Source organism: Mus musculus, chromosome 8, assembly GCF_000001635.26.
Source record: "Mus musculus strain C57BL/6J chromosome 8, GRCm38.p6 C57BL/6J".
NCBI lineage: Eukaryota > Metazoa > Chordata > Mammalia > Rodentia > Muridae > Mus > Mus musculus.
Window position 1 is genome coordinate 124,764,666 of NC_000074.6, and position 6,000 is coordinate 124,770,665.

At 46.4% G+C, this 6,000-nt stretch overlaps 1 pseudogene; it reads left to right on the forward strand.

The window, feature by feature from the left end:
• On the forward strand, positions 566 to 1,575 carry Gm9172 (predicted gene 9172; annotated as a pseudogene).

Sequence of the window (6,000 nt, forward strand, 5' to 3'; positions counted from 1 at the left end):
TCATGCACACCTGTAATATAATCTGGGCCTATTCCCTCACATTCTGTTACCCCCCCCCATTAGTCCCTCTGTTCCCCAATCTCACTTCTACTTACAAATGTGGTTTTTTAAAGCTCTTCAAACTCTCTCTCCCTCTCCCCCTCCTCCTCCTTCTTCCTGTTCCTCTCTCTCTCCCTCCCTCTCTCTCTCCCTCCCTCTCTCCCTCTCTCCCTCTCTCCCTCTCTCCCTCTCTCCCTCTCTCCCTCTCTCCCTCTCTCTCCTCCTGGATGTTCAGGAGCTCCCTGTGTAGCCCAGGCTTCCCCTAAAGTCACAGAGATCCTCCAACCTTTGCCTCCTGAGATCAAAGGTGTGTGCTAACACGCCAGGCTTTGAAGTTTTGCCTACCAACCAGCAGCTGAGAGCCACTCAGCAAAGAAAACCAGGAAATACACAGCAGACATGGTCAAGGACCGAACAGTTTTTGGCCTTCCTCCCGACCCATAGCCGCGGAGTGTGCATGAGTGACTTGTGAGTATAAACCCCAGCTTGGGCATCTAAGAGCCAGTCCCGCTTCCTGCTTTGGGCCGAGCTGTTGGTGGAGGAGCCACGAAGATGGGCGTCGACCAGCCGTTTGGATGCTCTCCCAACAGCCACGTGTCCAAATCATCCAGATGCAAATTTAGTCGAGGACTACAGAGCTGGCGATGTGATCTGTCCCGAATGGGGCCTAGTTGTAGGGGACCGAGTTATTGATGTGGGATCTGAATGGAGAACTTTCAGAATGACAACGTCGAATGACAACGCAACAAAAGACCCATTTCGAGTTGGAGACTCTCAGAATCCTCTTCTGAGTGATGAAGATTTGTCCACCACGATTGGCAAGGGTACAGGAGCTGTAAGCTTTGAGAGTTGGGCAATTCTAAGTATCCGAACCAGAGAACAATGAGTAGTTCTGATAGAGCGTTGATGAACGCATTCAAGGAAATCACGACCATGGCGGACAGAATCAACCTCCTCGCAATATAGTTAATCGAACGGATAATTTATTCAAGCAAGTGTATGAGCAGAAGAGCCTGAAGGGAAGAGCTAATGACGCGATAGCTTCTGCTTGTCTGTACAGCGCCTGTAGACAAGAAGGCGTTCCCAGGACCTTTAAGAAATAATGTGCTATGTCTTGAATCTCCAAGAAAGAAATTGGCCACTGTTTTAAACAGATTTTGAAAGCTCTGGAAACCAGCGTAGATCTGACCACAGCTGGGGACTTCATGTCCAGGTTCTGCTCCAATCTTTGCCTCCCCAAGCAAGTGCAGAGGGCAGCTACACACATAGCCCGCAAGGCTGTGGAGCTGGACTTGGTTCCTGGCAGGAGCCCGATCTCTGTGGCCGCGGCGGCAGCTATTTACATGGCTTCCCAGGCTTCAGCTGAGAAGCGAACACAGAAGTCGTGGATATTGCTGGTGTTGCTGATGTTACAATCCGACCATCCTACAGACTGATTTACCCTCGGGCTCCAGATCTCTTCCCATCAGACTTAAAGTGTGACACCCCAGTGGACAAATTACCCCAGCTTTAAGCTGAGGCAAGTGTCACACTCTTTTTTCTTCTCTTTTCTTTTCTTTTTCTTTTTCTTTTTCTTTTTCTTTCTTCTTCTTCTTCTTCTTTTTTTTTTTTTTTTTTTTTTTTGGTTTTTCAAAACAGAGTTTCTCTGTGTAGCCCTGGCTGTCCTGGAACTCACTTTGTAGACCAGGCTGGCCTCGAACTTAGAAATCAGCCTGCCTCTGCCTCCCGAGTGCTGGGATTGAAGGCGTGTGCCACCAAGCCCGGCTCAACTGTCACGTTCTTAATGTACATGGAATATGGAACTTTGTACATAGCCACACAGTGCTGGTTCAACCTTTAATGAGGCAAAAGGAGATAGTACGCATTCCAGAGCTAAATATTATTGCTTAGTTTTCTGTATGTATATACTAGTGCAACATATTTAATGACTTAAATTTCTTACTGAATTTGCTTTCTTTTTTAATGATTTAGGAAACAGTATTTTGGAAAATACTGAAATACGTAATTCTCAAATAGAAATTTAAAAACTCTTCAAGTATTTTTTGTTTGTTTGTATTTTTGGTTTTTCGAGACAGGGTTTTTCTGTGTAGCCCTGGCTGTCCTGGAACTCACTTTGTAGACCAGGCTGGCCTCAAACTTAGAAATCAGCCTGCCTCTGCCTCCCAAGTGCTAGGATTAAAGGAGTGTGCCACCACAGCCTGGCTAAGTAGTTCTTTTAATAGTATTTAAGTAGGAGTTTCATCTTGATGGCCTTTGTTTACAGTATGGGGAATTCTGAACACCACAGGACCTTCCCAGGCTGTGGGTAACAACAACAAAAGATTTGTTTGTTTGCTTGTTAATTTATTTCAAGACAAGGTTTCTCTGTGAAGCTCTGACTGTCCTGGAACTTGCTCTGTAGAACAGGCTGACCTTAAACTCAGAGATCTGCCTACCTCTGCCTCTTGAGTGCTGGGATTAAAGGCCTGTGCCTCTTCACTTGGAATATCCTGTGATATCTTAAACCCTCCCTGGCTAGCCCAAGCCAGACCGACACTGTGCAACAAATAGATATTTCTGGATGTATACTTCCTCCTGTTGATGGCAGGCTGTGTCTGAAAACCAGAACGGGAAGCTATCCAGCCACAGACTGACTTTCTCTTTAGGACCTGAATCCAGACACAGCATAGTCTGCCCAGAGGTTGAAAGTGGCTGTGATTGGCAGGATTTGTCTTCAGCTCAGAATGAGGATTAACATGGTAGATAGGAAGGGTGGAAGACGAGTTGGTTAGTCTGTGGTTATAGAAGGTTGGGGGAATGAGCACAGCTCGTGTCCTGCCAAAAGCCTCTGTTAACAATGTTGAGCATGTCAGGGAGGGTAGAGGACTCTGGGATAACATGGAGACAGTGAACCCCAGCAGAGGGCCTATGTTGACTGTCCACCTCAGGCCACTCTTTATGTGCGAATGTCAATTCTTATGTAACCCCCAGGGGCATGAGGTCCCTTGTTTATTATGCTTTACTTTAAAAAAATAGGAATAGGGGGAGAAGAGACAGGAAATTTGAAACAGTTTGCTGAGAAACCAGAGTTGAGGCTTCTGCTGCTTTTGTGAGTTTGACTTACTCTGGCTGCCTGTGTGACCTCACACGGTGAGAAAATAAATGTTCTAGGCTCTAAGTACTTATGAAGCCACACAGCCTGGAAACTGGAGAAATGGTTCCATAGTTAAGAATACTTAAGTACCAGAGTCCAGTTCCCAGCACCTGTCTAATGCCCTGATCTGGTCTCCACGTGCAACTGAACATGGCATACATTCACACAGATGTACACACACACTAATAAAAATATATCTTTTTTTTTTCCTGGGCAATAGTGGCTCATGTCTTTAATCCCAGCACTCAGAAGGGAGAAACAGGGAGATCTCTGAGTTCAAAGTCAGCCTGATCTACAGAGTGAAGTTCCAAGACAGCCAGGGATACCCAGAGAATCCCTGTCTTGAAACAACAACAACAAGATGTCACAGGATGGAGGGCATGTATGAGCAGGAACCAACAGCTTTCTACAGGATAGAGAGTGCTTGCTGATGCTTGCCGATGCTTGCTGTCAATTTCCAACAAGTAGCACAATTGCTCAGCACTTAGTTTAGGCTCATTCATTCATTCATGCATTCATTCATTCACTTAGTTTAGACAGGGTCTTACCATGCAGCCCAGATGGCCTTTAACTTAGGGGTTCCCTCTGAGTTCTGGGTTACAGGCATAAGCTACTGTGCTCAGCTGATAGTCCAGCTACCTAGCATTATTTAGCTTTATTTTGCCAATAAACATGGAGTTGTTAGTGGTGAGGGTGAGGGAGATTCCACAAAGCTAAAGGTTTTGCAATTCTGGTCTGATGATAACTGTGGGAAGCCACATGTGCCGTTGCAGAGTGGCGCTGACTACCGCTGGCCACCACACATAAGTTTGGACAAACAACCAATGTGTACATATGCAGTAAAGTTTTTTGCAAAGACACTGCCTGGCCCGGGCATGATAATGAGGCTTTGAGAGTATAACCAATCAGATGTGAGACATGCAAATGAGGTATGATAATGAGGCTCTGTGAGGTACAGAGAGTAGCCAATCAGATGAGGAACATGCAAATGAGGCTTAGTGCATAACCAATCCGGATGTGAGACATGCCTCTCCTAGGCCTATATAAGCAGCACCAGTTCTGGGCTCGGGGTCTCTTCGCCTCTGCAATCAAGCTCTCCCAATAAACGTGTGCAGAAGGATCCTGTTGCAGCGTCATTCTTGCTGGTCGAGTCGGGCGCGCGCAAGAGATAACAACTTGTTTGTTTTGTTTTCGATTTATATGTTTTTAGTTTATGTATATGAGTATTTGCATGCATGTGTGTGTGTGTGTGTGTGTGCCACATGCATGCCTGGTCTCTCATAGGTCAGAAGAGAGTGCTGGGTCCCCTGGAACTGGAGTTACACACAGTGTGAGCCATCATGTGGGTGCTGGGAACTGAACCCAAATCCTCTGCCAGAACAGCAAGTGCTCTTAACCTCTGAGCCATCTTTCTAGTCCCTGAAGGGGGGGGGGGGGTTAAATCTTTGATAACAAAATAGATTTAGTATTTGTGGAGTTCAACAAAAGGAAATTAGGTCTGGCTTTGGAGTGAAGACCTATAATCCCAGCAAACTTGGGAGGCTGAGAGAAGAGAAGTTCAAGGTCAGACTGACTGCCCAACTTAGTGAAAAGAGAAGTCTTGGAATGCAGCTCTGTGGCAGAGGGGTCCTGCAGTGCATGTGTGTGTGCATGTGTGTGTGTCTGTGTGAGTGTGTGTCTCTGTGTGTGTGAGTGTGTGTGTGTGTCTCTGTGTGTGTGAGTGTGTGTTTCTCTGTGTGTGTGTCTCTGTGTATGTCTTTCTTTGTGAATGTGTGTGTCTCTGTGTGAGTGTGTGTGTCTCTGTGTGAGTGTGTGTATCTCTGTGTGTGTATATGTGAGTGTGTGTGTGTGTGTGTGTGTGTGTGTGTGTGTGTGTTTGTGTGTGTGTGTGTGTGTGTGTGTGTAGAAGCCCTGGCTTCATTCTGCAGCATGATAAAAAGGAGAAAGGGAGGTGAGTTAACTTTCAGGCTGGGAATAGAGCTCAGTTGACGGTGCTTTCTTAGCAGGCACACAGCCCTGGGTTCACATTCCATTGTCACATAAAACAAGGTATACTGGCATCAACTTATAATTCCATGGACTGGGAAGGGTAGGCAGTTGGACCAGAAGCTCAAAGTTATAGAAGGGTCAAGGTCAGCCTCAGATACAGAGGACCCTGTTAAAAGAAAGAGAAGGGAAGGAGAAGGAAGGATGAAACTATCCACCATAGGCTCATATATTTGAAGGCATAGTCATGAGGAAGTGGAGTTGTTTAGGAAGAATTAGGAGGTGTGGCCTTGTTGGAGGAGGTGTGTTAATGAGTGGGCTTGAGGGTTTCAAAAGCCCATACTTGGTGTCTTTCTCACTGCCTGATGCCAGCTCAGATGTAGCTCTCGTTCTCTTCTCCAGCACCATGCTTGCCTACCTACTGCCATGCTCCCTGCCAGGGTGGCAATGGACTAGCCCTCCCCGCTCCCCCCCACCCCGATGCTTTCTCTTATAGGAGTTGCCTTGGTCATGATGTCTCTTCATAGCAATAAAACAATAACTAAGATAGAGAGAGAGAAAGAGAGATAGTGAAAGAAAAGAGGGAGAGAGAAGGAAGGGGGAAGATGGGAGGACATTCCACACCGTAATGAATCCTCTTAACTCTACACTATGTGTCCTTCACAAAAAGCCTTTGTTCCTGAGATTTTTATGAGCCTGAATAGAGAAATGGCACCATGAATGGAGACAATGAGCCAGGTGGTGGCACACAGCTTTAATTCCAGCACTCAGGAGGCAGAGGCAGGTGGATCTCTGAGTTTGAGGCCAACCTGGTCTTTAGAGCAAGTTCCAGGATGGCTAGG